The sequence below is a fragment of the Erinaceus europaeus genome, chromosome 9 (assembly GCF_950295315.1).
Source record: "Erinaceus europaeus chromosome 9, mEriEur2.1, whole genome shotgun sequence".
NCBI lineage: Eukaryota > Metazoa > Chordata > Mammalia > Eulipotyphla > Erinaceidae > Erinaceus > Erinaceus europaeus.
Genome location: NC_080170.1, coordinates 49,295,800 through 49,310,951, shown reverse-complemented (window position 1 = coordinate 49,310,951; position 15,152 = coordinate 49,295,800). Strand labels below are relative to the sequence as shown.

The following is a 15,152-nucleotide window of genomic DNA, read 5'->3' as shown; positions in this document are numbered from 1 at the left end:
TTAGTTATTTCTTTGTATATTCTATTTGTTGTTGTTATTCTTGTTGATTTTTGAATAATGGGTATGGTGTTAACATTCTCTAAATTTCCAGGTAGGTCATTAACTCAAAGCTCTACACTCATTCACCACATATAAAGCTTTCCCCATGGACTGGGGCTCCTTCCAGAACAGCATTTCTCTGACCCCCCAACATTCCCCAGCCCACTCCAGCACCTGTTCCCGCCGAGGAATCTTGCTTATTATTATTATTATTTTTTAACCAGAGTACTGTTCAGCTCTGGTTCATAGTGGTGCGGGGGATTGAACCTGGGACTTTGGAGCCTCAGGCACGAGAATCTCTTTGCATAACCATTATGCTATGTACCCTCCACCTGGAAACCTGCTTTAATCTTAGGCTATTTCTAAGAATGCAGGCTCCTCTCCTTCACATCTTATAATTGATCTTGTTTTAGTTCACCTGCTTGTGGAAACCCAAAGTTATATCTCTCCAGGGCCTCCAGGACCACACTGTCTTCTAACCCTGTCCAACATGGGACTTAATATCAGCATCATATTTACATCCTAACCAAAAAGAAAAATACCTAGAACCATGTAGGGAAATTGTGAGGATGTGGTTGAGCTCAGCAGGGCTTGATCTGAGGGCCACGTCCATCCTGTCAGTCTCTCTCTCTCTCTCTACTGAGAGGTCAAGCGAGGAGGGACACAAATCCCCAATATTTGCCTCATCTTATCAGACTCCCTGCCTCACAAAGCACCCTGCATTCCTAATACTATGGCCTGCTCCCTTATTATCTACATAATCATTGTTTTTCCTGAAAGATCTTCACCCATTCCATTCTATCTTTTTTCTACCCTCAAGGCCCTCCCTGCCTGCAGGGTATTATTAATTCTACCAGTTAAAACCCACGCAACAGTTGCTAAGGAAGTTCCTACCTTTCCCAGCTCACTTTTGCCTTTCTCAGCCCCTTTCCAAACCATGTCAAGCCATTTCTGTTTCCGACTTGCCACTTCCAGGTCTGACTCTTAAAAACCTTGGCTCTCTGATCAATAAAGGATTGAATCGCCTCACTATAACCAGCTCTGTTCCTGGGTCATCTCTCTCGCATTGCTGAGTGAGTAGCAGCCCAGGTTGGCTCCAGTAGCATTCTCTCCAACCCATAGAGTACGTGCCAGAGAAGAGGCATCTCCACACTAGCCCAGCAGAACCATGGTAGGAGCTAGTGATTGGCTAAGTCATAGAATGGGTTGGAAATTATGAATTATTACTCTTGAAAATGAAACAAAAGAGAAACAGAATGACTGTTCACTCAGTGCCCACTGAGACCTAGTGAGCTCTGCTTGGCTGAGCTTACAGTTTCACAGGAAGAGACAAGTTCTGTTTTAGTTGTGTGACTACAGGAAAACAAAGAAAAATTAATACTGACTACTTCATCTCTATCACAATGTAATCTTCAAAAACATTAAAATTTGTAACCAGTACTTCATATTCCCCAGAGGAAAATGAGTTAACAGATGGCCATCATTACTGAAACTAGAATTTAGATAAATCTGGTGCTGCATTTGGTGCTCTTGCCTTGATACATAATTTATGGTTGGTATGGAAGCTTCTTGATGACATGAAGCATTTCTAGAAGTACCAACTGCTTGAAGATTCACCCAGGTAGGGTACATCAAACACCCCCCTGCTGCTTCAATAACTGACTTTACTTCCACATTCTTCAGTTTCTATTTCTGCTTTAGTTCCCTTGCCAGGGTTATACAACACAATACCTCACTATTCCTGTATTCAGGTTGTGAGCATTGGCTACTCATTCCAGTAAAGGTAGCAATTTTTATCTCTAGGTTGTAGTTTATATAATTATAATAACTCACATTTATCAAGACCTTCCAGTATATGAAGTGTGCTAAGAACTTTGCAAGCAAACCACCCTTTGAAAAAGGGACAATTCTGTTTCTAGTTTTACAGATGAAAAAGCAGACTTAAAACAGTAAGAAATATGTTAGAGCTGAGGTTACTTTTTAGAACTTAATACTTTTTTTTTTAACCAGAGCACTGTTCAGCTCTGGCTTATGGTGGTACAGGGGATTGAACCTGGGACTCTGGAGCCTCAGGCATGAGAGTCTGTTTGCATAACTATATTTCTTACCCAGAACTTAATACTTTTTGAGGTCTTTAGCTTACTACAAATGCCGATTTCTAGAAGTCATTAAAGTTTGTTGGTTTTTATAAACAAACTCAGGTAAGAATTGGAAAGCAAGTGTCAGTTCCGGTTGTTATTATGTTCCTTTTCTCCTGGGGAAATTAAGCTAGCTTGAACTTTACTGGACTTGACAGCTTTTGTTTTAACTTCTAAAAGGCTACACATTTGGTAAGGAAAATACCCAAGGAGGATAACTCTTAATCCGGACTTGCTGTTTATGCTGGAGTCAGAGTTTTGGATCCATTTCTCTTTTCATGTTTCAAAACTGGCCTCTTTCTGTGTGGAATTTTTCAAAATCCATTCACCAGAAATGTGTGATTTTTCATTACTCAGACCTAAAGCAACTCTGCCAGGTGAATTTCATTTGTTACTCTGCTAACCACATCACTGAGAGGTTTCCCCTCTCTTTTCTATTTAAAGGGATAGCAGTCCTCCTGAAATGTTGGTGTGACAAGTCCCCAGAGAAAAATAAACTTTTATTTAATGATGCTTTAAGAAAGGGCCTTCAAAAAGTTCTCATTTATAGGTAAATAAGTCTAAGACTTTGTATATATGATTCATGTGGCTAAATTTCCCCCTTTGCTAAAATATTAACACTGAGAGCGTCAATATACAAATTAAAATTTTAGAGCATTTGAAAATTTTAATTACCTTTATTTATTGGATAGAGACAGTCAGAAATCAAAAGGGTAGGAGGAGACAAAGAGGGAGAGAGTCTGAGACATGGTTGCAGCCCTGCTTTACCACTTGTTAAGCTTTCACCCTGCAGGTGGGGACCGAGGGCTTGAAATTGGTTTCTTTTGGATTGTAATATGTGTTCTCAAACAGGTGTGCCACCACCCAGCCCCATTAGAGCATTTCTGAGGTATTTTTTTTCTTACAGACTCCTCTATAACCCATCTTGGTAAGGGTTGGGGTAACACAAGCAGACTCCCAGAGCATGTGTGAGTTTTTTTTTTTTTTTTTTTTTTTTTGCTGATGAATCAGTGGTCAACTGGAAATTTTCTCAGAAAAGTCTGAGCCCAGTGAAGACCTGTGCCTAAATAGAAAATAGCCCTACATGCCCAAAGAATGGCAGAAATTACATTTGGAGGGTAAGGACAAGCCAAGAAAGCAAACTGAGTTCCAAAATGTGCCTATGAACAAGACCATGTTAGCCTAAAAATATTAGCACTATAGGTTTCTTTTCTTCTTGTTACTTAAAAATGTGTTATACTTAAACTAGAAGCTCTAATCATCCATGCATGTTCATTTCATCCAAAGATACTTGGTGCCATTAGGACGGTCATTCTTAAGCATCAGTGTCCATGGGACTTAACTAAAGAAATTGTTAAAATATGGAGTCCTCAACCACTGCCATAGATCACTGCCATAGATCCATGTGGTTTGGAAGGTCTTTTTGAGACCTTGAAGTGCAGATGGCCATTAGGTTGCAATTGGAGAGGCACTTTAGTGACATACAAGACAGAATGAGGCTGCAAACAGCGATACAGATATGGAAGAGGTCTATTCCATTTCCTGAGAAACTTTGAACTAAAAAGGAATATGGATTTGGGAAAGAATGAAAAGTCATCATCATCATCATCATCATCATCTCTATTATATGCTAGATGTGGCATCTGTACTTATCTATATACAATAATGCATCATGAAAATATTTTTATTAGTGATTTAATAATGATTGGTAATATTATGGAAAGGAAGGATACAATTCCACACAGTTCTCACCACCAGAGTCCCACATCCCATCCCCTCCATTGGAAGTTTCTCTATTTGTTATAACTCTGAGAGTATGGACCAAAGATCTTTATGAGGTGCAAAAGGTGGAAGGTCTGGATTCTGTAAATGTTTCTTCACTGGACATGGGCATTGACAGGTTGGCACATACCACCCAGCCTGTTTCTATCTTTCCCTAGTGGGGCAGGGCTCTGAGAAGGTGGGGTTCCAGGACATATTGGTGAGGTTGTCTGCTCAGTTAAGTCAAGTTGGCATCATGGTAGCATCTGCAACTTGGTGGCTGAAAAAGCAGTAAGATATAAAACAGAATGATTTAAGAAAAATACAAGGAAAAAAAAACAGAATGATTTGTTTAGTAATCAGGAAAGAAAAAGAAAGAATATAGCAGATGAAATTTGGGGTCTTCATGTTGGAAGAAGCTAGGAAGTCTATTTTAGGTATAGTCCAAGAGGTCTGTGATTTTACTAATTTTTGCCTGAGCCCAACAGCTAACATGCAGGTGGCTAGGAGTATTGCCTGGGAAGATGGTGTCAGAGTTGAGGATAGGACTAGAAAGCTGGATCAAGAAAGAGAGAAGCTCTCAAATATGGGAAAAGTATATAAATACCATTACCTGTAAACCCCATTGATCTGACCTAGGGCCCACATCTATTCATATTTAATACAGGAGCCTGTGTAACCTCTGGATCCCTGTCAGTCTAAGCTCGCATTCCATAGTCATAGCTAGGAACATTCTAGCCTGCACTCTTCAGGGTCAGTCTTCCTCGAGTGGCAGAGTATGTTGACCAAGCTCCCCTTCAGAGAGTGGGGCAATTTCTACCACTGTTGCTCTACATTAGGGCAAGGTGCCGTAGAGACCCTCAAGAAGGTTCATGATGTTGTTCCTGATGGACATGACCAGTGATGGTGGAGAGAGGGATCTGTTAGAGGTCTAGGACCATCATATCTAAGTGGGAATCCAAGGATTCCCTGAATAGGACCCAAGATGATGTGGTGGCCTGGTAGTGACCAAAAAAGTGATCATTAAAGTGTGCTGTTTTTTTTGTCCTTATCCAGATTTTTGAAGTCCTTACTTTATCTGACAAGGTTAGCCTTGGAGTGATTAAGGGAAGTCAAGTACAAATTAGGTGAGGAGCATCTCTAGATCTAAGTAGAAACTATTTGATTAAGCACTTCATGGTGTCTTTTTTAGGTCTTTCTACTTGCTTGCTGCATTGATTGAGTCACTGTAGACTATTGTGCACTTTTACTTTAAGATATATATATATATATATATATATATATATATGCTTTCCCCAACTTATGGATATAGCATCATGATAGTATTATTATGGCTTCTACATAATAGTTGAGGAAACTGAGGCTCATAAAGATTTAAGTAACATATTCAAAAGCAGGATCCCAGACCTGGCTCACCTCATTTCCTATCCTGTACTATCTCACTGATTCTACATAAATCACAATGTAAGGCAATACATGGTGAATGATGTGAGAATGACACACCCTTACTGGTCTAGTGGGTGCCATGGAGAAGTAACTTACATTTATTGAGTGCTTACTGAATGCTGGAATCCATTTTAATCTTCATCACTCAGTGAAGCATAAATTATCATTGTAACTTGCTTCCCACTTCTTCACAAATAAAGATGGAATAGTGAAATGCCTGAGACCCATAAGACTGCTAAGGGGAGTAGACAGAAAAGATAATCTAAAGTTTCTAACACAAAAATCTACAGTAAGTACTCATAAGATGTTAGCTACTATTGTTTTGACTGTGACTCTTACAGTTGAGAAATATCAGACTCAGGGAAGTTAGACTTGATCAAGGATACCCACTCATCTGGGATTGACACACTTATCTCTCCGGCTTCCCTTTTCTTGTTGTCACTGTTTAGCCTGGGGGTGTGGAGGAGAATGTCCTTGGAATACTGAAAACCTGTGAAAGCTCTATGGATGGAACAACTAGAGCTAGGCCTTCCTTACAGGAGGGGAGGGAGGGGTTCAAGGGTAGAAACGAAGGGTAGACACTCCAATTTTTGCCCAGTAAGCTATTTAATCTCACTGAAATTGTGTCTATAATTTAACAAAACCCAAATCTCTCAAGACTTCAGCTTTCAGAACTTCTGCCAAAACAAATTTCAGACAGGTTAATGAAAAATGTCCCTAGCTCCTTTCAAGATTCTCACATGAAAATGTGCAGGAAAAGTTTGTGTATTCAAAGTAGATGTGAGACTGGCCCACAAGGTAGCTGCGGCAGAGGGAAATCACTATACTGTGGATGCAGCCATCCTCAGGAACTGTCAACTTGTGGGCCTGTGCCATGGGGTGGGGTGCAAAAATTCCTTCTGCCATCAGCCTTTCTGGAAGAAATCCATGTTCTAAAAATGTAGCCTTGGGAGTTACACCCACAGAGTTTAAATCATCTGTCAATAAATTGTTCCTTCAGTGTTGATATACCACAAAGAAAGTCAGAGCCTGAGTTTCTCCATCAGTAAAGTGTATAGCCTAGAATGTGGGGGGAGAAAAACTTCCCCAAGTTCAGGGAACTGAAGAAAGGACTCCAAGCTACCCCCTTGCTCTCCTGGTCCCCTAGTCAGTGTTCCTGCCCAATCACAATTCTGCCAGTCACCAGCTTCTAGGGGATGGAGAGGCAGGAGGGGAGAAATTCCACAGTCCAAACCCCAACAGAACTCAAGAAAGAACCAAAGGAGAAATCCAGAAGGCTAATAGGCCATTGGAGAAAATGTTCAGTTATTGCCAGAGAAATGCAAATAAAGACAACATTATACAATAAGATACTGCTTTATACTTATGGGAATATCACACATTAGAAAGGACAGAAAAAGATGTTGGATATGAGGAAAAGGACCCCTCTGGCAATGCTGGTGGGAATGTAAATTGGTCCAACCCTTGTAGAAGACAGTCTGGAGACTTCTCAGAATACTAGAAATGTTATCCCAGCCATGGCATCATCTCCCCCAGACAATAATTTGGATTCACCTGCATATCAGATTTCAGGCTCAGGCAAAACAAAACAAAACAAAATACTAGTATAGCTACCGGCTCTTTGAAATATAACTAAAATATGCCTACTAGCTATCTACAAAATGGAGGACCCCCCAATGCTTCACCTGCACTATTCCAGCCTTTAGGTCCATAACTGTCCAACAGTTTGTTTGGCTTTGTATATTAACTCTCTTTTCAGCCACCTGATTCCAAATGCTAGCAGGATGAGACCAGACTTCCCTGGACAGACAACCCCACCAATGTGCCTTGGAGCTCTGCTTACCCAGAGCCCTTCACACTAGGGAAAGAGAGAGACAGGCTGGGAGTATGGATTGATTTGTCAACGCCCATGTTCAGTGAGGAAGCAAGTACAGAAGCCAGACCTTCAACTTTCTGCATCCCACAATGATCTTTGGTTCATACTCCCAGAGGGATAAAGAGTAGGAAAGCTACCAGGGGAGGGGTTGGTATCTGGAGGTCTGGTGGTGGGAATTGTGCAAAGCTGTACCCTCTTATCCTGTGGTTTTGTCAATGTTTCCTTTTTATAAATAAAAAATTTTTTAAAAAAAGAATACTAGAAATGGACCTACTCAGTGACCCAGCAATTTCTATCCTAGAGATTTATTCTAAGCAAAGATGCCTATCCAAAGAAATCTGTATACACCTATGCTCATAGAAACACAATTTGTGGGGACCGGGTGGTAGTTTACCTGGTTGAGTGCACATGTTATAGTGTGCAAGGACCCAGGTTTGAGCCCCCAGTCCCCCACTTGCAGGGGGAAAGCTTCACAAGTGGTGAAGCAGTGCTGCAGGTGTCTCTCTGTCTCTCACCCTCTCTATCCCTTCCTTCCCTCTCAATTTCTGACTGTCTGTATCCAATAAATAAATAAAAATTAAAAAAAAATTTAAAAACCACCACAATTTGTATTACTCCAAACTTGGAAGCAACCCAGATGACCAGTGATAGATAAGTGACTAAGAAAACTGTGGTATATATACACAGTGAGATGCTCCCCACTTGTTAAAAATGATGAAGTTATCTCCTTTGTCTCATTTTAGATGGGACTTTAAGGAAACATTTCAAGTGAAATCAGTCAAAAAGATGATCTGACTTATAGGTATAACTTTAGAAATGAGAAAAAAATAGAAAACACAAGATGAAGCTTAGAATGAGTGCAGTGTATTACATGGCGCCGGGGGTGGGGGTGGGGGTGGGGGGGGAGGCTCATGGCAAGAGTGAGTGATGGAATGGGAAGGAGTAGAAAGGGTGTTGGTATATGAAAAGGACCTTCACTGAGAGACAGTATTTGGCAGATACCTATCATGAGGAGATGGGAAAGTGTGCTCATGTGTCAACAACTGTACTGTAAACTATTATCCCCCCAATAAACTGATTTGGGTGCAAAAATGAAAGTTCCCTTTTCTGTCTCTGAGAATTTCCCCTTCCATTCAGTCTTTTTATGGGAAGAACACCTTTTTTTAATGCATTGCTAGAGAACTCCTAATTTCTTGAATTCCTGAATTATAATGCTTATTATTTCTCCACTGAATTATTTTTCTTCATTACTACAGCTATGTATTATTATACCAGACATGTCAGAAATTATTTGCTTTCTCTATAGTTCTGTCTCCAGCCTCCATAGTGTTTGGCTAATATCAAGGTAAACACAGATAACATGTCAAAAGGCCTTCAGGCTAACAGAGGCCTTATCTGATATCCCTGAATTATGCCTACATCCTTCGGGTAATGTTAAGATTTGCAGAGTAAATATAGAACCTGTTATAATCACTAGAACTGAAGATAACAAATCTGATAGAGTGGCCTACATGCTAGGAGAGAGAACATTCAATTATACATGCCCTTAAGATGTTTATGTACACACTTAAGATGTTTACATTTGGCATGGCTATATACACACATACCCAATAAATAGAGGGACAAAGCAGCACATGCAGAATGTTTAGAGAGTATGCCTCAAGATGCTATATATATAGGAAACACAAACAAAACCATAGGATAAGAGGGGCACAACTCCACACAATTCCGACCACCAGAACTCTGTATCCCATCACCTTCCTTGATAGCTTTCCTATTCTTTAACCTTCTGGGAGTATGGACCCAAGGTCATTGTGGAATGCAGAAGATGGAAGGTCTGGCTTCTGTAATTGTTTCCCTGCTGAACATGGGCATTGACAGATGAATACATACTCCCAGCCTGCCTCTTTCTTTCCATAGTGGGGCAGGGCTCTGGGGAATCGGAGCTCCAGGACATATTGGTGGGGTTGTCTGTCCAGGGAAGTCTGGTTGGCATCATGCTAGCATCTGGAACATGGTGGCTGAAAAGAGAGTTAACATATAAAGCCAAACAAATTGTCGACTAATCATGAACCTAAAGGCTGGAGCTAGAAGGAATTATGTTAAGTGAGCTAAGTCAGAAAGATAAAGAAGAGAATGGGATGATCCCACTCATAAACAAAAGTTGAGGAAGAAGAACAGAGAGGGAAACTCAAAGCAGGATTTGACGGAACTTGGAGTAGGGCACCAACGTAAAAACCCTGGGTTAAGGGTGAGGGTGTATGTTCTGCTTCATGGGGTGGGCGGTAGGGGGGCTGGGTTGGGATGCAGTCTTTAGATGATGGGAATAGTGTTTACGTACACTCTTATTAATTTGTAGTCATATAAATCACTAATTAATATGAGAGGGGAAAAATTGATTGAATTCCTCAAGCTTTTTAATGCACAGACCATAGGCTGAGTCTTTGATACACTGACTCTCTTAAAAGCTTAGACCAGGGAGTACACAAGCAACCGGTGGCACAGCTATATACAAATAATATCAAAGGACATAAATTACGGTGATGTTGTGTATGATACAGCAAATGCTAACAAAGGGATTTTCCAGTTAGCCCAATTGTCAGATAATATGACTATAGCAATAACTATTGCCTTCTTAAACCCTAAGAGAGCAGGAACCTCCCACTTCCTCTATAGAGCCTATATTTCCCCAGTTCTGGAACCTCTAGAGTGGGGCTCACTTTCCTGCATGCTTTTCTCAACTCATACCAAATGATATTGCATCCACTGATTCCAACCTAATCAATGCAACGAGTACCACCGCGGTATGCTTCACTTCAGACTGTGTCCAGAGATGTCAGGCTTGGAATGTCAACCCTTCACCCTCATCACTCGGGTGAGACCTTTCCTTTCATAGGATTCTCTAATTCCATTCCAGGTCGTTCACTTCCCAACAAAGTCCCCAAACCTAGATATAGACTAGGTCCCATGAGATAGTGCATATGTTCATATGTATCCATAAATTAGGGCAAAATATATACCTGAAAGCAAAAGTACACAATAGCCGGCAGTGAGTCAGTATGAAGTTCATAATGAAATAGTGTCTACTTAGACTTAGATACCCTCCTCACCTATTTCCTATTATACTTCCCTCACTTACTCCCAAGCTATCCTTATCAAAACAAGGACTGCAAAAGCTGAATTAGGGCAAGAGACTGGCATACTTTAATGATGACTCTTTAGTCACTATCAGGCCACCCCATCAGCTGGGGTCTTAGTCAGGGAGTCCTGAGATTCCCAAACAGGCTTGATGGGCCTAGACCTTGAATAAATCCTTCTATCCTTCTATCCATTGTTACCTGTCATCTTTATCAGGAACAACACAATAGACCCCTTTGTGGATTCCCATAGGACTTTTCTCTCAACTGGGGTCAACAATGGTAGAGTATGTTCCATACTCTGAAGGGAGGATGGACAACATATTCTATGCTACCCTGAGGAAGTTGGGTCCTGATATTGGGGAAGCTTAGAATGTTCCTACTGATGACCACAGAATGTGAGGTCAGATCTACAGGGATGCAGAGGTCCCATAGGCTCCTAAGATGCTATCTTAATAAGTACTCTGAAATTTGGTTCCTTGGTCCTGCTAGAAACACTGTCAGTTTTCAATAACCCGGGAGATACACTTTCTCATTATATCAGTCCAAAGATGACTGCAGGAGATCCAGCCTTCTAGGCTTAGTCTTAAGCTTCCCATCACCTTGAACTTTTCTTGCAATCTGGTCATCATCTCTTATTGACTGTGTAACCTTGTTTGCTTGGCATCCTTTCAAGGCTGATTGTCATGTAAAGATACTCACTTAAAATCAGGCTTTTAAGTCCATTTTTTTCTCCTGCTCTTGCAGGACATCAGGGAGGAGAAAGTGAAAGTCCTGTGGAAGTTTTTTACTTGACTTGGTGGAAGAAATAAAACTGGGATAGAGCTCCATGTGTCTATCCAGACCACTGACAGTAAAAGATGAGAATGGTGCCACTCATTCGAGGACCACCTGCTCTCATGACTACATCATGATAAACTGGGACAGGAGCAGCTCTCCAAGAGAGAAAATCCAGGTAATACATGTCCCTTACTAAAATGAAGTGTACAGAGAGAGTAAGAATGGTAGAAAGGGAGGGAGGAGTGGGAGAAGGGAGGCATTTTGGCAACACAGGTAAATTTAGAAATTAAATATATGTATTTCAGTTATTAAATCTTGGAGGGTACCTCCCTCATACCTTTTCAATCCACTGAGAACATTGCCTAGAACTAGTTGTGGCTAAGTGAGTTACTTTAAGAGTTTACAGTTGTAAACATTAAGAATTTTGTTTTATTTTGTTTTAATTCAGTCCCTGAGGTGAAGCAGGGTAGTTGATAATCCTTTGTTTTTCTGTTGGGAAGTTGACTGGAAATTATTTTTATAACTGGCCCTGAGAGCTTAAACAGCTAGAATTTTGACTTAATCACTCTCTAGTGAAGAGAGGAAGCCAAGGTAAGAAACTGATAAGATCAATAAGAGAGATAACAGAGATAATAGAGATAAGGGGAAAAACAAGAGACTAAGAAGGGGATATGATCTGGTTCCAAGACAGGTGTGTAATAGCTTGGGGCCCTAAATTCTCTCCCCTATTGTCCAGTAGCTAAATCTAGATTTTACCCAGCATGGGATTGACATCCAGTGGTCTTGGGGAGATGAGCTCTGATGAAGAATCAGAATGCTATCCTTAGTCTTCTCTGCCACTAGCAATGCCACTTCACTCCCGTTTCAGAGCCAGCCATCACCAAACACAACTTCTTGAGTTCCTAGGATCCTTTCCTCACCCCCTTTCCACCCACTGGCCACATATGTCAGTACACACCTGTGCCTTAGTGAGTTTTGGAAGAAATCTTGGTTGTATTTTGTTGACTTTGCAGGTGATTTTTCATTGTTTTTTGTTTTTTTTTAGTATCACAGTAGAGTGGTCTGAAATGGTTCCTATTTCATAGTAATGCCTCCAGAAGTTCTCAGTATTTCAGTTCTGTTTTACTTTAAAGTCTAGTTTTCTAAAAATTTATTTTTTTATTTGAGAGATAACAGAACACTGATCAGCTCTGCCATATGGTTTTGTCAGGGTTTGTACCAGAGGCCTCTGAAGTCATAAGCATGTGTTTCCTGTGCTCTAATGCTGAACTGTCTACCCAGCCTTAATCCACTTACTTTTTTTTTAAAAAAAAAAAACTTATTTATAAAAAGGAGACACTGACAGTAACCATAGGATAAGAAGGGTACAATGCCACACAATTCCCACCACCAGAACTCCATATCCCATCACCTCCCTTGATAGCTTTCCTATCCTTTATCCCTCTGGGAGTATGGACACAGGGTCAATTTGGGGTGCAGAAGGTGGAAGGTCTGGCTTCTGTAATTGCTTCCCTGCTGAACATGGGCATTGACGGTTGATCCATACTCCCAGCCTGTCTCTCTCTTTCCCTAATGAGGTGGGGCTCTGAGGAAGTTAGGCTCCAGGACATATTGGTGGGGTTGTCTGTCCAGGGAAGTCTGGTTGGCATCATGTTAACATCTGGAACCCGGTGGCTGAAAGGAGAGTTAACATATAAAGCCAAACAAATTGTTGACTAATCATGAACCTAAAGGCTGGAATAGTTCATATGAAGAGTTGAGGGGGTTTTCGTTTTGTAGATACTAGTCCTATTTTAGTTATATTCCAAAGAGCCCATGACTATATTATTATATTTTTTTTCTGAGCTTGACATCTGATGTGTGGGTGGATCCAAGTTATTGTCTGAGGATATGATGTCATGGCTGTGAAAAGGGCCAGAAAGCTGGGTCAGGGAAGAGAGTAGCTCCCAAATATGGGAAAGATGTATAAATACTGTTGACTATAGGCCCGCATCAATTTGATGTGATCTGGGGCCCATATTCAGCTTAGGAGCCTATGTGACCTCTGCATCCCTGTAGATCTGAGCTCACATTTTGTGGCCATAAGTACCCACTTACTTTTAGACTGGTCATAATGACTTTCTGACCTGGAGCTTATTGAATGAGTGATGTTTGGTTTTTGTGATATGACTTGCTTATTAAGACTCAACTCCAGGACCAGGGATCACGACATCCTACTTCTACAAGTAGCTGTGGGGATCCAACATGAAGCTTGCTCTAAAGAGAAGGGAAAGGAACATTTCAGTAGCTCTGTGGCTCTGGTTTCTACTCACTCCCTCATACACATAATTATATCAAACCCAGTCTAATCTGTTTCTGTCCCGATCCCCACACTGAATGTAGCAACTTTTAATTTTCCTCAGTGATATCAAGGCGCTGTCCGGTACGGCAAGATTAACTGAATTCCTCTAAGCCTTCCATTTCTTTGCATGTATAATGGAATTCATTTCTTGGATTACTATAAATAGGAATAACAGAGCGATGTGCATAAAATATCAGCACACTGCTTCTTTCCTGTAATTTGTAGAGTTAGCCCCCCATCCCCCTTACACACACACACACACACCAAAATGCATGCGCAGTATGGTTGGTACATTCAGACCAAGACATACAAATTTCCCAAGATAACTTTATCCATGAAAGACATCGACCCCTTTTCCTAACAGAGAAATGACTGATTCCCTATAGTTTTTCTGTGAGTGGAGAAGTAATATGCAGTAATTATTACAGTAGTTTCTCTAAATTACTTTATGTCATTTTTGCCCTGTGGCCATTTTTTTCTTTGATTTTTTTTTTTGGATACAGAGAGAAATTGATAAGGAAGAGGGAGATAGAAAGATAGACACCTTCAGACGTGCTTCACCGCTTGTGAAGCTACCCCCCCTGCAGATGGGAAGCTGGGGGCTTAAACCGGGATCTTTGCATGGGTCCTTGTGCTTTGTAGTATGTGCACTTAACCCAGTATGCCATGGTCTGGCCCCCTTTTATAAATTATTTTAAAACACATAAAGCTGTTATCTTCACCAGGAAAATCAGGACATTCATTCTGGGATCCTCTCTTGAATGTGACAACAAAGCTTTGCACAAAAGGCTACCTACAACTGCTTCTGTCTTTCCAGAGCCCTTCGTGTTCCCTAAAGGCTCTACCTGTAAAAACTTTAAGATCTAACACAAGAGATTCAGTTACTTTTTATTATTCATCTTTCTTATGTTCCCATGTTATTATCCTTGAAGAATTTTAACTACCTGAACACCATCTAAAACCATGTAAATTTAATTTGCAGGAAAACTCCTGACAGGTCCCTCCAGACCTATTTGATACAGGCTTAGTAACAGAATATATTTTAAGTGAGTCTATTTTTCTGGCTAAGATTTCATCTTTGCTCCGTGTTTATATGAGAACATGTTTGTTCTCTCTTGGGGACCAGGCTTCAGACTTTTTATTTCCTCCGGGGTGCGTCTCTGTAACGGACCAGTGGTTTTGATGACTTCCCCAAGTTTCCTGTCCTAGAACACATGACTCGGAGGGACTAACATGGGCAAAAGGAAAGAGAAGAATGCTGGGAACACTAGAGTTTTCAGTGTTCAGCCTCTTAGGAATTGGAAGCAGCAGGACCAAACAAGAACAGACTTGGGAAGAAACAGAAATTTAGTACTTATGCACCGGTCATGTTCACAGCAACACAGTATGTCATATGCAGGAAAGACTCCAGCTTTTCCCTTTTCCAGTTCACCTTTTGTTCCATCATTAGGTTTGCTTTTCTATAGTGTTATCTGTAACTGAGCCAAAGCACTGCATAAAATTCTTCAGACTTTGTGATGAAAGCACTAGCCTGGCACATGAGTCCTTAAGATGTTTTTCCAGACTTAACTGGTGGTGGTGACATCGTAAACTGAGCTACACTGAACCTGTCCTTCCATCAGTTCCCCATGTTT

The 15,152-nt window shown here is 40.8% G+C and overlaps 1 long non-coding RNA gene across 1 annotated transcript in view; it reads left to right on the top strand.

Annotated features, from left to right (window-relative positions):
* Nucleotides 1-15,152, top strand: part of LOC132540400 (uncharacterized) — a 192,614-nt gene that overhangs the window by 160,683 nt on the left and 16,779 nt on the right. The window contains exon 3 of the long non-coding RNA XR_009551584.1: nucleotides 11,145-11,352. This is a non-coding gene — a long non-coding RNA (uncharacterized LOC132540400). The remainder of the gene's footprint in view (nucleotides 1-11,144; nucleotides 11,353-15,152) is intronic.